General features: G+C 35.6%; 1 protein-coding gene across 1 annotated transcript in view; it reads right to left on the bottom strand.

Moving 5' to 3' along the window:
• LOC101890489 (probable serine/threonine-protein kinase MARK-A) overlaps positions 1–21,060 on the bottom strand; it is a 280,842-nt gene that overhangs the window by 42,227 nt on the left and 217,555 nt on the right. The gene's annotated exons all lie outside the window — the stretch shown is intronic.

Raw genomic sequence — 21,060 nt, 5'->3', positions numbered from 1 at the left:
TGGTGGTGAACTTGGCACAATTTCGATTTTGGTGAACCGATAGAGCTGGAATGTTGATAAATATTTCGTTGTATGGCTGAGGTATGTAGGTTGTTTTGGAAATTAGTACTTATGTGTGTTAAATGGTACTAAATTTGGTACAGTTTATATTTTGGATGAACCGATAGAGTTGGAATTCAAAAATTTTAAAATAGTATTTCTGTTGGGCTCCATTATGTAGGCAGTTACGAAAATTCTTACTTAAGTGTACTAAATTTGGAACAATTTGAATTTGGGTAAACCATAAGCGCTGGTAACCTGAAAATTGTGAATAAGATAAATGTCGGAGTGTATGATTGGGATATTGGAAATGTGTACTTATATGTACCAAAATGTACTTAATAACGTACAATTTGTATTTGGGCTAACCAGTGGGGGTGGAATCCTAAAATTTGGAATAGGGATTACTGTGGTAGTGTAGGATTGGGGTATGAAGGAAGCTTTGGAATTTCGGACTTATGTGAACTAAATGGTACTAAATTTGGATTTGTAATGAAGCAATGGAGTTGGAATTCAGAAATTTGGAATAAAAGTCACTGAAGGAATGCAGGATAAATGCATTAAAGGGACCATGAAACGTACTAAATAGTACTACAATTTGGTATTGGGTGAACAGATAGTGCTTGCAACCTTTCATTTGGTATTAGGGTCGCTGTTCATGTGTAGCCTAGATGTGTCTACTATTATTATACGAAAAGTACGGAATGGTACTATCTAGGGTATTGGATGAAGGATAAGATCCTGAAATTTGATATGAATGTCATTTTTTGGGTTTCTGTAATTGAAAGAAGGATCTGGTTTGGAAACATGTCCTACATATGTACGAAAAGTACTAAATGGTACTAAATTTGGTATTAGGTAAAGGAATACAGCTCAAATCCGGAGATGTTATATAAATGTCACTATTGGTGTCTATGGTTAAGATATGGAGGTGGTTTTTGAAATGTGTACTATATTTGTTCGAAAAGTCTAAGTGGTACACAATTGAGTATTGGGTGAAGGGACAGAGCTGGAATCCCGAAATTTCTTGGTGTCTGTGATTTAGATGTGGAGATGGTTTTGGAAATAGAAACTATAATTGTACGAAAAGTACTATATTTGTTATTAGGTGTAGGGAAAGAGATAAAATTCGGAAATTTGATGTTGATATTACGTATGGTATCTAAATTTGAGATTTAGGGGTATATTTTTACGAATAGTACTAAATTTTTGTATTGGGTGAAGGAATAGAGTTTGAGACTCAAAATTCGGTATTGAGTTTTCTTTTAGAGGTGGTTTTAAAAATGCGTCCTATATATGTACGAAAAGTTTTAAATAAAACTAAATTTGGTATAAAGTGAAGGAATAGAGGCTAAATCCTGAAATTTTATATGAATGCCACTCTATTAGTGTCCGTGGTTGAGAGATAGAGCTTATTTTAAATATGGGTACTATAATTGTACTAAATTTGGTAATGTGTGAAATTAGAGTGCCACTCTATTAGTGTCCGTGGTTGAGAGATAGAGCTTATTTTAAATATGGGTACTATAATTGTACTAAATTTGGTAATGTGTGAAATTAGAGTGCTGAAATCCTGAAATTTGATATTGAGGCCGCTATTGGTTTATAGGGATTACATATGGAGTTGAAATAGTTTTTATACAGAAATATTTGGCGTGTATCCATTGTGCAGTGGTTTTACTAATATCCTCCTCCTCAATAAACTTCGAAAAGAAAGATTTTGAAGACATTTTTGTGTAAAAGGTAAACATTTTCCCATTATTCTTTCCGAAAAAGGAAAACAATTAAATAATTTGTAAAACCTTGAAAGTCTTACATTTTAGTACGATGTATGAAGTTTTGATTGAAAATTTTGTCAAACTGAACAAACTGCGAATTTAAAAAACCTATACGAACTGATCAAAAAAATTAAATTTTAAAGTGAAATTTTTGCTGCCCACTGCTATTTTCTAAATAACCGAGTTTCAGTCGGATGGATAATAATGAAAATAGTTCTCTTGGGAGACAAGTAAAAATCATCTCTGCACCCATCGGCGTGTTGCTGAGCACACCAACTCTAGTGTACCTATGTACGTTATCGCAATTGAAATCCAATTTATCATTTACTTCACTTATTTTGTCAAAGCGTCGAGTTACAACTATCATTTTACAATTTGAGTTTTCCGTTCATTTCCATTTGCACACTGACGACACATATACTCATCGCGTCCTCCGCTAGAATCTCTCGCTACACTGTGACACACACACACCCATATCACTTTGTCATTTTGCCACAGACATTTCCTCTGAGAAATTCAAACTTTTTTTTTTATCAATCGCATCGAAATACAAATCGAATTGTAATGATACGATGCAAATGTTAAAAGTTGCTAGTGTATATGTGTGTATGAGTGTGTGTGTGTGTTTTGCCTTCAATATTGAATTTATTGAAGTGTGATATTTCATATTTCCTAGGAGGTTAAAATTATTGTCATCTATCAAAAACAAAATTGTGGCGGATGTTTCGTGGCAAGCGGAAGATCACAAATGCAACCACTGTGATTGCGGAAATAATGAAACAAGATTGGAAATTGGAAATAAAATCTGAGGGGGGTTTCAGATCAAGGACTAGGAAAGCATTGAATGCAATAGCGAGGAAATATAAATATGGTGTTCTACAAGGTGAATGATGGCCATATCTTCATTTTACTAACACTCTGCCAACCAAAAGAGTTAAAAACTTGGTAAAAGGTTGTACAGGGTGAGATGAAAAAATTGCAACCAACTTCAGATTGCTGTCATTTTTAAGACACTCGTCCGACAGCTGTTAAAATTTTTCCAGTGATAGCTGAAAACCACAAGTGGCTATAGTTAGAGCACTTCAGCATTTAAATGTAAATAAATTGGTTGTGTCTCGTACCATCGCTCGTTACCCTAATACTGGTAGCCCGTAGCCCGACATCAAGGAAGTGGGCGGAAGAAAACAGCAACAGCAGCAGAATTGGTTCGAAAAGTAAGGAAGCGACTCATCGAAACCCGCGTCGCAGTGGCCGAAAAATGGTTCCTGAGCTGAACAAATCGCAATATTCTATTCGGCAAATATTGAAAAATAAGCTCGAGGTAAAGCCATTGAAATTCCAAAAAGTGCAAGAAAAAATAGACTTAAAAGAGCTAACGAGTTGCTTCACTTGGCCGAAAGTGGTGAACTGCCGAATTTGGTTTTCTCCGATGAAAAAAAATCGTTGTTCAGCAGTGTTCACTTGCCAAAGAGGTCAGCTGAAAATGTGAACCCCCGGTTGTCCACAAGAACTCAAGCGCCGGCTATGGTGATCGTATGGACCGCCATAACAGCCGATGGTCGCTCTCCGCTCGTATTAATCGACCTTGGAATCAGAATAAATTGCCAAATATTATCGCGAAAATATTCTGGAGGGTGTATTAAAGCCATGGGCATGCTAACATTTTGGCCGCAGACCTTGGACATTCCAGCAGGACTCAGCAACATCGCACTCAGCACGTGCCACCCAAGAATGGTTACAAAATGAGGTTCCTGGTTTTATTTCCAGCGCACAATGGTCACCAAAATCTCCGGATACAAAACCCTTGGACCATTGTGTCTGGAGTATTTTGGAAAGCAAGGTTGGCACTAAAAAATACCAAAGTGTCGATCACCTCAAGCAAGCGCTTCGCCGGGAATGGACCAAAATGCCGCAGAGCAACATTCGAGCAGCGTGTGACGGTTTCATTGGCAGTTTGAAGGCCATAATTTGTACCAATGGTGACCGATTCGAACAAATCTTACCCTATTCTAAAATTTGATGCTATTTCCGACATTTTTGCTTTTATTCAATAATTTTTTTTAAAAAAATAAAAATTATGGCGTTTGACCTTGTTGCAGTTTTTTTACCTCACCCTGTACAGACATGCACACGCTGAGAAATTACCCATTATTTTCGAGATTTTGAAGATTTAGGTCATATTTTGCAATTTTACTAACAGACGGCTAATTACAGCCAATATCTGGTAATCTCTGTATGAATAAAATAATGGCATTGTATCTAACATCTTAATTTGATTATCATTTTTTTACAAAAAAAAAATGAATGAGAAAAAAAAATAAAATCTTTCCTCTTAATATCGAAATTATCTTTCATCAGTTTATTAAAAACCAAGTACAAATAAACGCCATTTCCCCTTCTCCCCCTTCGGTATGAATTGAAGGAATTTTGATTAAAAATGCAAACAAATTTCCTGTTGTTCTGTCACTGCTGTAACGTCAGGATAAAATATTAATTTCCCTTTTCGAAAAAAAAACACTTCCTTCAATCATTGATTAAAGAAACACAAATTGATTTTTATCGCTCATCATAAGTTTAAGGTTGGTGGTATTTTCCCTAACAATTGTTATACACACCTTTCTTGCAAGATTAGGAAGCATTTTCAGCATTTCACTTCAACTTTTAAAACCCCGTTGTCCGTTTGATAAAAGCAATTTTAAGTTGGTCGTTGTTTTCTCCGTCGTAATTTTCCTCATCTGCATTCCAGAGAAATTTCGCCAAGGGCGACATTTCTTTGGCGTTTAACGTTAATGAGGTGTTAGCAAACAATTAACGTGGCATAAATAACGAGTAATTTTAAAGCCTCCATGAGCGAAACAAGGTAGATGAATGAATAAGAGAGAGTACGGCTTCTTAAACATTTTACAGTAAGCGTTTGAGAATAGAGAGATAAAGAATTTGAATTTTGTACAGCGACGATTTTTTAAAAGTTCATAAACCTTTAAAGGTTTTTTAATGGCAAACGACTTTTAAGACTCTTACACAGACACTGACAAGGGCCCCCTATTTCGCCCTCGAAAAGCCCATCTTAATATTTTAGATTCTTTCTAACAGTTGGTGAAGAATATTACAAAAATATTTACCTTTCAAGCCAGAAAACCTTCAGAGGAGGAAAAAACCATTGCAGAATGGACCCACATACAATGTTTTTATCCAAAACTATTTCAACGTCTCCATATGTAATCCTTAGAGACCAACAGTGACCTCAATATCAAAATTCAGAATTTCAGCCCTATCTCTTCGCCTAATACCAACTTTAGAAACAATTATCCTCGACAACAGCAGTGTTTCAAAATTAGTACCATTTACTGTCTTTCGAACAATTAGTGTACGCATTTGAAACAACATCTCCAGATCTCAACACCAGATACCAATAGAGATATCGGTGAAAAATTTCGGGATTCCAGCTCTATTTCTTCAGCCTACACCAAATTTAGTACCATTTAGTACTTTTCGTACAAATATTGTACTCATTTTCAAACCACCACCAAATTTCAAACACAGATACCGTCAACCATTTAAATGCCAAATTCAATATCAAATATGAGGATTCAAGCCCTATACCTTCACCCAAATATAGTACCATTCAGTACTTTTCGTACAGTTCAGTACATATTTTCGAAACCACCTCCATTTCTTAACCACAGACACCATATATTAAATATCAGTTGTTTAGTTCTATATCTTCACCCAATACCAAATTTGGTACCATTTAGTACTTTTCGTACAATTATCGTACACATTTCCAAATCAATGCTAAATCTCGAACTCAGATACCAGAGTAATCTAAATATCAAAGTTTAGAATTTTATCTACATCCCTTCGCACAATTTCAAACAGCGTACCATTTTGTACTTTTCTTACAATTGAAGTACACATTTCTAAATCTACATCCATATCTAAACCACAGACACCAACAATGGCATCTTTGTCAAATTTCAGGATGTCAGCTCTATCCCTTCACCCAAAACCAAAATTTAGTATCATTTAGAACTTTTTACGTAAACAATTAGTACACATTTTCAAAATCACCTCTATAGCTCAATTCCAGATACCAGCAATGACTACAATATCAAATTTAAGGATCTAAGAACTATTCCCTCACACAATACCAAATTTACTACTTTTCGTACAATTGTAGTACACATTGCCGAAACCATGTGTCTAGGCTAGACATGAACAGCGACCCCAATACTAAAATTCACATTTCAAGCACTATATGTTCACCTAATACCATGGTGTACCAAATACAGTACTGTTTATTACTTTTCGTGCACTTGTTGTACTTTTCGTGCACTTGTAGTACAGTGTCCCCAATACAACATTTCACAACTCCAGTTTTGTCCGTTCATACCTAAACCAAACTATTCCACATTTAGTAGAATTCGAAGACGTGGTACACTTTCAAAACTACTTATTTTCCAACCTTGATTCTCATACTAAATTTCAAGTTTTTAGCTCTATGCGTTCACATATTACAAAATGGTACCGCTTTAGAGGTTTAGTAGCATTTAAGAAGATTTCCTAAATTTAAAAATTCGAATTTCCAATAATCCTTTGGTATATTTATCCTGCACTCCATCAATGACTCTCATTCCAAATGTCTAAATTCTAGCTTCATTTTCTAAATTCTAGCTCCATTTTCTAAATTCTAGCTCCATTTAGTACAAATTAGTACAATTTTCTAAAGCTTCCTACATATCCCATTCTACGCTCCCACAGTAATCCCTATTCGAAATTTTAAAAATCTACCCATATTGGTTCGTCCAAATACAAATTTTACTGTATTTGGTACATTTTAGTACGTATTAGAATAATTTTCTAAAACTACCTACAAATCCTAATTGTCCGACAATAATCAAAAATCAATAATCTTTTTTTCCAATTTTCAGTATACCAGCGCTATAGGTTCACCGAATTCCAAATTGTACCATTTGGTACACATAAGTACAAAATTTTCATAACTGCCTACGTCATACAGTCTAATAGAAATCTTATTTTCAAATTTCAGGATTTCAACTCTACCGTATCACGCAAAATTTAAATTGTACTAAAGTTAATACCATTTAGTACACATAAGTACGAATTTCCAAAAGTACCTATATACCTCAGTCCAACAATGCAATAGTAATATTTTTTTTATAAATTCCAGCTCTATCGGTTCACCCAAATTGAAATTGTAACAAATTTAGTACCATTTGGTACCATTCGTGTACATAAGTACAAATTTCGAAAATTTTCTCCATATTCCAATCCAACTCTCTGCGAGTAATGTTAATTTAAAATTTCAGGATTCCAGCTCCATCCGTTCCTCCAAATTCAAATTGTACTAAATTTAGTACCTTATTACTTATCGTATACATGAGTACATACTTCCAAAACTACCTCCTTACATTGACTCTACTCCTCAACCTTAATTCCCATTCCAAATTTCAAGTTTTTAGATCCAACCGTTCACATAATATTAAATGGTACCAAATATAGTAAATTGTAGTACTTTTCGTACATTTATAGTGCGAATTTCCAAAAACCCTTTGAGTCATCAAACGACACTCCATCATTCCAAATTTAAGAGCTTTAGCAGGACCAAGGGTACCATATTTAGTACCTTTTAATACTTTTCGTAGCCTTATATCTGATTATCGGAACCCTTTGGACCATGATTGACCGTCACCAAAAATTTGAAGATTCTAGCTTCAGTCGTTTCGTCTAGGAGTTTATCAATCGTTAAGTCAATTAGTCAATTACTTTAACCTCTTATTAATATAAATATGACCTTTTAGGGTCTTCTATAGAGTGGCGAATTTTTGAGGGTTCTTTTATGGTAGAAGAACCTATAAGGTACTCTCTAAAAAAGGAAATCTTGGAATGGTCTTCTATACCCAGAAGATACTTCCTGGGGCTTCTATAGGCAGAAGCCCTTATAAGGCTATCCTGTATCTAGAAGACCCTCCAAGGGCCTTCAATACCCAGAAGACCTTCTACGGCAGCGATATTCTCGGCCGATCGCCTTGGTCGACTTTTATATGGCCTCTTCGGATTAGAAAGAGCCTTACCAGTCGAAAATTGTGTTCTTAGAAGGCGCACTTCTCACATTTTTTAATTTTTTAAAAGCACGTCGAGTTTTCACAATTGACTTCTTGTAAATTTCAACTATTTCAGAGCGTTCGCGTGGCGTGTATTGGTTCATGGTAAAAATCTGCTTGGACTGACGCTTCAATCGCGGTATGTCATTAAGAGATGTGACATTTCTGTCAAAAGTTATGGCGTTGCCAGATGGGTCCGTCCCTGTACTTTTATAGCCAAAATATCGTTTCAAGTAATTCTATATGAAATCCTTCATTAAAAGAAATATGAATTACTGGATAAATTTCCTGTCCAACCTGCACTTTTCAACACTTTGGGTTTTTTTTTTTTTTTCTTTTTTTTTGAAATTATTCACATTAAATTGTCCATATCACATTACCGGGAATAATGGCAACGCTCTCTCTCTCTCTCTCTCTCTCTCTCCTTCTCTGTGTGCAGTCACCGCCAGTGGCATGGCGTTTTAATTTTCTTTCAATTAAGGCGAGTAAATTAATGTCTACAGTTACGAGGAAAATTTATTGAAAACAAAGAAAAGGAGCTACGCAAGAATGAAAGCTGAACTGAAGAGAAAAATAAAAAAAGCCCAGAAAAGAAACGAAAATTGTTCGCACTGTCACGTTCAGCGGCTCGGCTGAATAGCTGGTGTGGTTTACATTTATTACACACCCGGTCAACTCGGTACGAAACTGTGATTATTTTGATTTATGTTCAGTTTTTTTTCCTTTCTCTCGTTTCTTGCTTGTAAAAAAGTCCCTGGGTTGTGGCAGAAAGATGCGACGGAGACTTAAGCAAAGTCCATTAAAGGGCATTTTCTATGAAAAAGCAAAGCTGAAATTGATTTTAATATTCTTCGCCTTTTGGAAAGCTTTTGTAAATTTTGCCATTAGACCAGCGCCAAAAACTAAGAATCGCAATTTAATGTAAAGTCAGGCAAATGGGACAGCAGCGCAAATGAAGACATTAATTAACACTAATTGACAGAGTAATGTACGCTTCACTTGAAGTTAAAGTTTAGACTTGTCTTTTGCTAATGGAACCCCAGCGGTTGAATATTTGATTTTCAAACTTTAAAAGGAAGAGATACTAGATGGCCCTTAATGTGCTAACACTAGGTTTTGCATGGTGATCAAATAACAATCAACTCATTTGGACGATTTTGAGGGGGGGATATATAACGCTTTGTTGAGATATAATTGCAAATTACATTTCATTCCGCTTTAAAATGTGTCTAACTTCATTAACACAAAGTACACGTGTATCCGTACACGTTATGCATTAGATCCATGATCTATTTATTCAAATCAAATCTTTCCATCTCGATTTAGCCAGTGAAAATGAGTAGAAGAACGACGAGGTGGACATAGAAAACTCGTAAATTGGATGTGGAAAAGTCCAAGTGTAGGTGACAATGTTAGGCCAGTAGAGCAAAATTTCAAAAACGGGTTTGAGCTCTCAGTTCACAATTTTATTAGATTCTGATCCAAAGGTAAAAGGTACACAATGATTTGCACTACACAAAATTACAAACAAAAATACTCCAGTGACAGCTCATTATATTGTTCACAAGCGTTTTGCATTTTGGTGAGAATTTTCCCGAAAAAAGTTATTCGTGATGGAATTTAAGCGTGATAATGTGAATTCATTATATTTTGCCGGAAAACCACAAGTTGCTATCGTTAGAGAACTGCATTTAAATGAGAATAAATATTTTGTGTCTCGTACCATAGCTTGTTACCATGATACTGGTAGCGTAGCCCGACGTCAAGGAAGTGGACGGAAAAAAACAGCAACATCAGCAGAAATGGCTCGGAAAATATAGAAAAATGAGCTCGGGGTAAAGCCATTGAAATTCCAAAAAGTGCAAGTTCTTACACCGCAACAGAAAACAAGTAAAAAAGCAGTAAGTTCGGCTGGGCCGAACTTTGAATACCCTCCACCATTTGGAACGAATTAGAAAATTTTCAAAAAAATAAAATCCAATAAAAATTCTTTTAAAATCTTTAAAATATCTAATATAGAAAGGTGCCGATATATGGGGGGATATACGATATTGTGGACCTATATAGATAATTCTCTGCCGAGGTATAAAGTACCCACAAGGAACTCCTTGTATGGATTTTCAAATAACTCCATTGGAAAAGTGGCTAAAATCATCAAAATACAAAAATTTTCAAAATACCGAATATCGCGGGGTACCGTTATATGGGAGCTATACGTTATCGTTAACCTATATAGAGAATTCTCTGTCGGGGGGTAAAGTGCTCACAAAGAACCCCTTGTGTACAAAGATGGTTGAAAAATATGGCTAAAAACATCAAAATACCGAATATCGGGGGTAACGTTATATAAGGGCTATACGATATCGTGGATCTATATAGATAATTCTCTGTCGAGGTATAAAGTACCCACAAGGGACTCCTTTTGTGGAATTTCAGACAATTCCATTGAAAAATGTGGCTAAAATCATCAAAATACCGAATATCGGGGGTACCGTTACATGGGGGCTATACGATATTGTGGACCTATATAGATAATTCTCTGCCGAGGTATAAAGAACCCACAAGGAACTCCTTGTGTGGATTTTCAGACAATTCCGTTGAAAAATGTGGGTAAAATCATCAAAATACCGAATATCGGGGGGGGGGGGGTACAGTTATATGGGGGCTATACGATATTGTGGGCCTATATAAATAATTCTCTGCCGAGGTATAAAGTACCCACAAGGAACTCCTTGTGTGGATTTTCAGACAATTCCGTTGAAAAATGTTGGTAAAATCATCAAAATACCGAATATCGGGGGGTACCGTTATATGGGGGATATACGATATCGTGGACCTATATAGACAATTCTTTTTGAGGAGGTAAAATGCCCACAGGGGACTCCTTTTGTGGAATTTCAGACAATTCCATTGAAAAATGTGGCTAAAATCATCAAAATACCGAATACCGTGGGGGTACCGTTACATGGGGGCTATACGATATCGTGGACCTGTATGGACAATTCTCTGCCGAGGTATAAAGTACCCACAAGGAACTACTTGTGTTGATTTTCAGACAATTCCATTGAAAAATGTGGCTAACCTCATCAAAATACCGAATATCGGGGGTACCGTTATATGGGGGCTATACGATATCGTGGACCGATATAGCCCATCTTCGAACTTGACCTGCCTGCAGACAAAAGAGAGATCTGTGCAAAATTTTAGCTTCCTATCTTAATTCGTTTAGACTGTAGCGTGATTACAACAGACGGACAGACGGACGGACAGGGCTAAATCGTCTTAGAATTTTACGCTGATCAAGAATATATATACTTTGTTGGGTCTAAAATGATTATTTTGATGAGTTACAAACGGAATGACAAAGTTAATATACCCTCCATACCTTTTTTTGGTGGAGGGTATAAAAATAGACTCTAAAGAGCTAAAGAGTTGCTTCGCTTGACCGAAAGTGGCGAACTGACGAATTTGGTTTTCTCCGATGAGAAAACATTTATTGTTCAGCAGTTTGTAGACGAACAAAATGATCGTGTTTAATTGCCAAATAGATCAGCTGAAAATGACCACCAGAACTCAAGCGTGTATCAACGCCTTGGGCACGCAAACATTTTGCCCGCAGACCTTGGACATTCCAACGGGACTCAGCACGCGCAACCCAAGAATGGTTACAGAATGAGGTTCCTCGCTTCATTTCCAGCGCACAACGGCCACCACCGGATACCGATCCGTTGGACTATTGTGTCTGGAGTATTTTGGAAATCAAGATTGGCACTAAAAAATACCAAAGTGTCAATCACCTCAAGCAAGCAGTGTGACTGTTTCATTGGCCGTTTGAAGGCCATAATTCGTGTCAAATGTGACCAATTCGGACAAATCTAAACTTTTTCTAAAATTTGATGTTATTTCCCATATTTTTTGCTTTCATTCAATAAAATTTAAAAAAAAAACAAGCTAAAAAACAGTAATTTCGGCTAGGCCCAACTTTGAATACCCTCCACCATTTGGAACGAATTTGGAAATTTTCAAAAAATAAAGTCCTTAAAAAATTCTGTTAAAATTTTAAAAATACCGAATATAGCCGTTATATTGGGGTCTATACGACGTGGACCTACATAGGCATTGTTTGTCATAAGTAATGTGACCATTTATATTTTTCGTCAGTGCGGGACGCCTGCGGAATTTTGTAAAAAAAAAAATTATGCATTTAAAAACAAATTTTATTCAAAAACGGAGAGAATACGTATAAATCTAATTTATGAAATTAATCTTATGTCTAAGTATTTGTTTTATATTTGTCAGCAGAGCAAATTAGTTTTAAAATATCGGGTCTAGTTTTCAAGTAGGAATGGAGCTGATTACATTGTTTGTTGATGTTAGTCTTAGTAATTAAAATAGCTTTTAAAATTGTCACACTTAACTGCGTTTTTTCACTTGTCCATATTTTATTCATTAGGGTAAAAACTCTTTCGACAGGTGCGTTACTTCCAGGCATACATAAAACATACTCAATAATTGTGCGAAAGTTTGTGCAGTTGAGATTATTAGCACGGAAGTGTTTAAACAGCTCCACCCAACGGTTTTCAGTAGCAACATTCACATCGTTCCAGCTTTTGATTTTTTCAACTGTGACGTAACTGGAAATAAGCGAAAACTCATCGAACACCTCCGTATCTTGGCTACTGCTAAGAAATCTTTGTGTGATCAGCAAATCCGTCACATTCTGTACGTCTTCCCAAGTAGGGACTTTTCTCAAATTTGACCATTCAAATACTGCTAGTTGTGCATTGAACTGGTACCACTGTTCCAAGTATTCTTTACTTGTCTTATAAAAATCCGCTGCCGCAGTTTTCACATTCTGCTCATCAACAGCAACGTCAGTTTTTTGTAATTTTACCAGTAGATTGCGGACGGAATGAGGAAGGAAAATCGAATTCTCTTTAAGTTCTAAGTTATCTCGGAGACGATTAATTTCATTCGCAGACTCTATTGCGGACACGTTTTGTCCCTCGATTTTCAACACGGCTTGATGAAAAATCGCTGTCTGTGCGTGCAAAAAATATAACCACAATTCAGAGCTGGGATTTTCGAAAAACGTTTTTAAAATAGTAGGGCATTTATCTATGCTCAGAAAATAGGTTTTCAAAGGCTGAAACATTTTTAAAATTCTCTCAAGCGCCGGCATTAAAGCAAGCCACCTTGTTTTACTGTAGCCCAACAGTTTCTGATACTCTGTGTCGGTGGAATCACAGAACTCTTTCAGAACTTCTACCCGAATGCTGTAGATGTAGAAGAATGAATAAATTTTCACAATGATGCATTCGAAGTCAACAGGGAGACAATCTGCGGCTGTTTTGATAGCATTATGAATTATATGGGCTCCACACCCAATCCCAATGAGCTGCCTTCCGACGGATAGGTTCAATTTCGCGTAAACATTATTTATCCCTTTTCTATTCTTTCCTCCGAAATTGCAGTTTGTATTGTCTGCACAAAATGCCACAATTTTCTTATTCAAATCATTGCAAGATAATACTTCTTTCAAATAATCCACAATTATATCAGATGATTCGCCTGGCTCCTTTTGAAACTCTAAAATCCTGACTCTCACGCCTTCGTATGGTACAAAATAGCGAACTAAAACAGGGAATAATTTTATTGAGCCATGATTGGAAGCATCGGTTAATAAAGATATGCAGTGGGCTTCGTAAGGTGTTCTTTCAATTCGTCCATCGCCATAGGTGCCAGCACATTTACAACTATAGCTTGTGATTTTGTACGGCACATCTAAATTTTTGCTCAAAAAACTGTGGTTTTCTTGCACTGTGTGGTACGCCCACGCACCCTCCGCTGCAGCTATATCCAAGTCTTTGGAAGTCGCCAAATTTGTTCTTTTAAAAAAGGAAAGCATTGACGAGCTTGAAGCGGCAGCTTGATCAGAAAGCTTATGTTTTTTCGATTTTAAATGCTTCTCAATATCACTGGCACCACCATTTCCAACACTAAAATCAGTACGACATTTTTCACACGTAACGTCTGATTCATCAATTCTTTGTTTTATAAATGGATACTTATTTTGCAAAGAAATGTTAAAAGTACACTTGCGTTTAGGCATTATTGTAATGTTACAATCACTAACATTGAAAATAAATTGTTTGACTTTGCTCGCCTTCTTCGACTCCGCGATGAAAAGATACCAGAACAATTTAGAGCGTCTATGCTTAGGGTACTGACAGAGTGACAGAAACTTTTTCTGTTTTTATAAGCATTTTTAATTTGGTGATTTCCCTTGTTATGCTGGAGTTAATGTCAACGCCGTCGACGACGCCGAAAAAGTTGAAACAGATTGAACTTTTTCGGCGTCGAATTTCTTACGGCGTTAAGATTAACTGCTCTCATAAAATTTCATACGATTCAATTTTTTTGACATTTGACGCCGTCGACGACGTCGACATTAACTCCAGCATTAGCATTACAAAATCTTTCGAGTTAATTTTATGTTAATGTTGCTTGAAAAAAACTATGCAAATAAATTATATGTTCACGGGGAAAAAAATAACTCATGTATTTTTCATCAATATCAATATCCAGTATTTTCGAAAGCGGGACATTTTTGCTCTCGCTGGGGACAGCGGGACAGATAACCTCAAAGCGGGACGTATGGTCACGTTAGTCATAAGCCATTTCCATATTCAAATTCGAAACTTGAAATAAACGGTGAATAATGTAGCTAAAATCATCAAAATATCATATACAGGAAGGTACCGTTATATCGGAGCTGTGCGATGACCTGGACCAGCATAGACAATTTTCCATTACGAACTTCAAATACGACATCTCAAACAATTTCGGTGGGTTTTGTACCTAAACTCGTCAAAATACCGAATATAGGGAGGTACTAATATATATGTGCCCTATACGAAGACCTGAACCTGCATAGACAATTTTCTGTCACAGGCTGTAGTTCCCATTACGAACTTCAAATACCAAATTTGAAACAATTCCGGTGAATAATGTCGCAAAAACCATTAAAACACCGAAAATCGGGAGGTACCGTTATATGGAGGCTATACGAAGATGTAGACCTGCACAGATAATTTTCTGTCTTAAGCTGTAGTATCTATTATAAACTTTAAATACCAAACTTTAAACAATTCTGGATAATAACATCCCTAAAATCATCAAAATACCGAATATCGGGAGGTACCGTTTTATGGGTGCTATACTAAGACGTGGTCCTGCACAGATAATTTTCTGTCTTAGGTTGTAGTATCCATATGGAACTTCAAATATCAAATTTGAAACAATTCCGTTGAATAATGTCGTTGAAATCATTAAAATACCGAAAATCGGGAGGTACCGTTATATGGGGGCTATATGAAAACGTGAACCTACATGGTCAATTAACGATCTTAACCTGTCTACTGGAAAAATAAACATGTGTGCAAAATTTTAGCCTTCTATCTCAATTCGTTCGAAAGATAGCGTGATTACAACAGAGAGACGGACAGACAGACGGACAAAGCTAAATCGACTTAGAATTTTACGCTGATCAAGAATATATATACTTTGTTGGGTCTGACATAAGTATTTCGAGGAGTTACAAACGGAATGACTAAGTTAATATACCCTCTATAGTATGGTGGAGGATATAATAAATATTATGGCGTTTGACTTTGTTGCAGTTTTTTATCTCACAAATAGATCAAATTTTAGCATTTTCCCATTTGTTGCACAATCAACTTTAAATCGACCGAACATATATTGGACCGATTATCACCAACTTCAATAGCGGAAATTGTGGGAAGTTCCAAAGGGAGAAATAGATTAGATCAAATTTCATTAGGCGTATCAGCACAAAAAAACGTCGTCCGTTCATTTTGATTTAAAAAGGCTTTCACAAATTAAAATATTTTTTTCGAATTTGCTCAAAATGGGATGTGGGACATTCTAAGCGCATTTGATAGAAATCGGTTGTAGACCTAGCTCCAAAAGAGTTTCAGGTTCTCAGCCTCCTCAAATCAATTAAATATTTTATACTTTCATAATCTACTTTTATTTGTATTTGATGAACAAATCTTTTCTTGTAGTTTTGAAAATTTTAATTTTGTCACACAGTGTTATCTTGTAATGGGTTAAAGGACTCATACACCTACAAAGTTTTTTTCTGGTTATGGGTGTTAGAGCACATCCTCCAACTTATGATGTAATATTACATTTGTAAACTAGTGTTATTGAATACAAAAATTCAAGCAGTTGACGGAAAATAAGAGTAAAACAACGCTCCATTAAATGTAAAGATTTCTCTCTCTCTCTCACTATTGTTCCTGCCATAATGAAGTTTTCCATTCTTGTTAGATGTCTGCAAAGGACATATTTTATAGAAAAGCCGTTTCTCCCACCTCCACCCCTCCAAAGATCTTCTTTTTTGTCATCATCAACATTATTCGTTTGTCGTAACCCCATTCGGAGTGACAACAAAACATATCCCACGTTCACACGAATGTCATAGTAAATTTCAAAAATTATATCAAAAGGCCTGCTTGGAATTGTTAATTTGTGAAGGGGAGAGCGGGGCGGGGATGTGGACGTGAACATAGAGAATGAAACCAAAATTCCAACATTTAGTTAAAATGAGATACGCTGATAAGAATTCAATTTGATTTCTGTCCCCGCCATGGAGGGAGAGGAGGGGTTATTAGCAAGAGGAAGAAAACATTGAAAAATCGCAAAGAGCAAATTGTTTACGAGAAGAATTTAAATTGATTTTGTTACAAGTTTTAGGTTTTTGTTTTTATTTTGGTGGAAAATTATCCTTTTTTTGGTGGCAACATTTTGTTGGCAATTTCAAATGACCTTGGCGGGTCACCCACCATTGAAACGAAGATAAAACAATTTGAAATTGTTTGTCATTGGCAAAAGTTTTAGATGGAGGTCAAAGTTATGTTTGATGGCATTATTTTTCTGAGATATTTTCCAAATTGAAGGCGGCATTAGTGTGCCCGAGATATAAGGAAATTTAGAGGATGAATGGTTTAGTCTTAGGATATATTTTTATAACCTCTATAGTAGTATGGAGGGTATTTTAAGTTTGGAGGTTTTAGTATATTAGGTTTGTCACTCCGTTTGTAACACCTCGAAATATACATTTTAGACCCCACAAAGTATATATATTCGTGATCGGCATACAATTCTGTGTTGATTTATCGATGTACGTTCAACTATCCGTCTGTGGAAATCACTCTAGCTTCCGAACGAAATGAAGTAGGTTGATTACATTTTACTCAAATGTATATTATATCTGCAGGACTTTTGGCTTTGAAAATGGGCCATGTAGGTCCACTTTTTTGTATAGTCCTCATATAATGGTACCTCCCTTCGGAATTTTGGTGATTTAAATGCCATTTTTCACCGGCAATATTTCAAATTTGATATTTGAAGTTCTTAATGGACAGAGAATTGTCTGTTCAGGTCTATGTCTTCGCATAGCCCCCATATAAGGGTACCTCCCGATATTCTGTATTTTGATGATTTTAGCGAAATTATTCACTGAAATTATTTCAAATTTAGTATTTGAAGTTCGCAATGGATACTACAGCCTAAGACAGAAAATTATCTGTGCAGTTCCACGTCCAATTTATGAAAATCCCTGATTCCTTTACAGTTCGCCCATTCAAATTTTGTTGCTAACGCAAGATCTGCACAAAGTTAGGATGCCTAGGACCTATCTTTATAGTTTTTATTCATGTTAGTTATATTCAAGTTTTTTTTTTCTATTTTCGTAAAGACTAATAGGAAATTGTTTACTTTTTACACAAAAAGTCTTCAAAGTCTTTCATTTTGAAATTCACCGAGGAGTAGGTTATTAGTACAACCATTTTATAATGGACCCACATCCAAATTTTCTGTCCAAACCTATTTCAACGTCCCACATGTAACCCCAGAATTTCAGCTCTATATCTTATCCCAATACCAAATTTAGTAACATTTAGTATACATATAAACAAATTAACATCTGCCCATCCTAGACACGATCAGTAACCAAAATTAGTGTCATTTAGATCTTTTCGAACAATTATATTAGCATATGCAAAACCACCACTAGATCTCAACACCAGTTACTAAAATTGACCTAAATATAAAATTTCCAGATTCCAGCTTCTAACATTCACTTAATACCATATTTAGTACCATTTAGTACTTTTCATATAATTTTAGTACTAATTTGCAAAACCGTTCCATATATCAATCCCAAACACATACAGTGATATCTACGTGAAATTTGAAGATTTCAGTTCTATTCTCTCACCAAATACCAAATTTAGTACCATTTAGTAATTTTAGTACAAATATAGGACGCATATCCAAACCAATGTCAAATCTCAAACATATGTACCAACAGTTATCTAAATATCAAACTTCAGAATTTTATCTCTACCCCTCCATCCAATACCCAATATAGTACCATTCAGTACTTTTCCTTATAGTACACATTTTCGAAACCAACTCCATATGTCGAGGCTACACAAGAGCAACGACCCTTATACCAAATATGAGATTTCAAGCAACATCTTTTCAACTAATAGCATATTGTACCAAATATTCTACAAAATTTCAAAATTCTAGCTTCATCCGTTTACTCTTAACCGGAACTGGTCCAAATTTATTAAAATTTTGTACAATTATAGAACACATTTCCAAAACCACCTCCTTATCTCAATCTCAGACACCAACATTAATCGCAATAAAAAATTAAACGGTTTTAGCTCTATCCTTTACCCAATATCTTAATTAGTACAATTTTGTATTTTTCATAAAAATATAGGACGCATTTCCAAATCACCCTCAAATCTGAATCCCAGATACCAAGAGCGATTTCAGTATCAAAATTCTGGATTCCAACTCTAGCCCCTCACCCAATACCTTTGTACCGCTTAGTACTTGTTGAATAATTATAGTACACATTTCGAAAACCTCCTCCATATCTTAACCACAGACACAACCGTGATATCTATAACAAATTTTAGGATACCAGCCCATTTCCTTCACCTAATAACAATACCAATATCCACAGTTATCCTTAATATCAAACTTCAGAATTTTATATCTATATCTACAATACCCAATATAGTACCATTTAGTACTTTTCCGTATAGTACACATTTCCAAAACCCCCTCCTTATCTCAATCCCAGACACCAACAGTTATCGGAATAAAACATTTAACGGTTTCAGCTCTATCCTTCACTCAATCCCAAAATGTGTACAATTTAGTACTTTTCGTACAAATATAGGACGCATTTCCAAATAACCAACAAATATGAAACCCAGGTACCATGGGAGATTTCAATGTCAAATTTCGGCATTCCAGCTCTATCCATTCACCTAATACCCAATTTTGTACCTCTTTTCGGGCAATCATAGAACTCATTTCCAAAACCACCCCTTATCCCAATCCCAGATACCAAAAGTGACATATATATCAAATTCGCGAATTACAGACCTATCCCTTCTCCCAATATCAAATTTATTACCGTTTAGTACTTTTCGTACAAATATAGGACGCATTACCATACCACCGCCCAATTTCAAACACAGAAACTATCGGTATTCTAAGTATTAAATTTTAGGAATTTCTATTTTCTCCATACCTTCACCCAATACCAAATATAGTACCATTCAGTACGTTTCGTGCAATTATAGTACACATATCCGAGACCCATTCCATATTTTTAGGGTAGACATGAACAGCGGCGGTTATACAAAATTTCAGATTTCAAGCACTATCTGTTCATCTAGTACAAAAGTGTACAAAATATAGTACTTTTCGTGCACTTGTAGTACTCATTCCGAAAACCTCCTCTTTACCACAAACCTACCATCAACAGGGAGCTCAATACAAATATCTGTGTATATCTGTGTTCATTCACATAATACAAAATGGGATAATTATAAAAGTTTAGTACCATTTTAGAACATTTGGTAACCTTAAAGAGCGAATTTCCATAAACTCAGTGAATCTTAGTACATGATTCTTGCTCATTCTGTTTGTCCATTACAAAGTATTAAGTTATTAGAACATTTTAGTGCTTTTCGTACCCTTTTAGTATGAATTTGCAAAAACCCAGCCTCATCATACGCTTACGCACCTGTGACACTTTTTTTGCACAAGAACTGGTCGATATAAAGTATTTTGGTGCCGGCCATAATTTTAATTCGAAAAAGAATTTATTTGGTATTTTGAAATTTTTATTTGTAGAAATTGTTCAAAGTAGGTAAAGATTTTGGAATAGCTGCCCCACATAAAGGAACTACCCAAACATGGGTATTTTGATGGCCCAACCACAAATTCATATGTTCAAGTTGTACCGATAATATGCGATTTTGCAAAAAATTTTGGAAGTTTTGGCATGTGGCCCAAGCCCAAATCAAATTGAGGACGACCGATTTTAATAATTTCTACAACTTCAATGGCTTTTTCTTTGTTCCATTTAACATCTGCAAATATTTTTCGTGTAAAATTTATTTTTTATTTCAACTTTATTCGCTCGATGGAAATCTGAGAATAGCATCACGTCATGCGTATGATAAATATGTTCTTCGTAAAACCTCATAAATAAAATAGCTGTAAACGACGTTCAAATGCAGATTTTCATTAGAAAACTTTTGGTTTCTTTGACAAATGCGGCGACAAGAAAGTGAAAGAGAAGACGAAGCAATAACGTCATTAGGTAAACTCAAATGATGTTGTTTGTAATTATTCCTTGTGGACTGGAGGACAGGCGGATGGACGGACGGACGGACAGCGGCGACAAAGTAAAAGTATAAAGTACCAAGAAGCTGAGATTAATGTGTACAAAGTGATGCATTAGTAAGTAGGTAGATGGATGAATGGATGGACGACTATGAGTGGGACAGTGGTATGCAAGGATACTTTTTGAAATATGAATTTTAAAATTGTTTTATTGGATTCTGTGACTGAATGTAGACTTGCAATCACTTAAAAATACTAGGTTTGATTATAGCAAAAACAGGAAAGAAAAAAAACAAGTAAAAAACTTTAAATATAAGTATCCGGATTCAAATACCAGTACCCGGCCGAACTTAGCTGTTTTTTATAAT

This window comes from Musca domestica, unplaced genomic scaffold, assembly GCF_030504385.1.
Source record: "Musca domestica strain aabys unplaced genomic scaffold, Musca_domestica.polishedcontigs.V.1.1 49, whole genome shotgun sequence".
Classification (NCBI taxonomy): Eukaryota; Metazoa; Arthropoda; class Insecta; order Diptera; family Muscidae; genus Musca; species Musca domestica.
The sequence above is the reverse complement of the archived record's forward strand: the minus strand, read 5'-3'. Positions and strand labels throughout refer to the sequence as shown.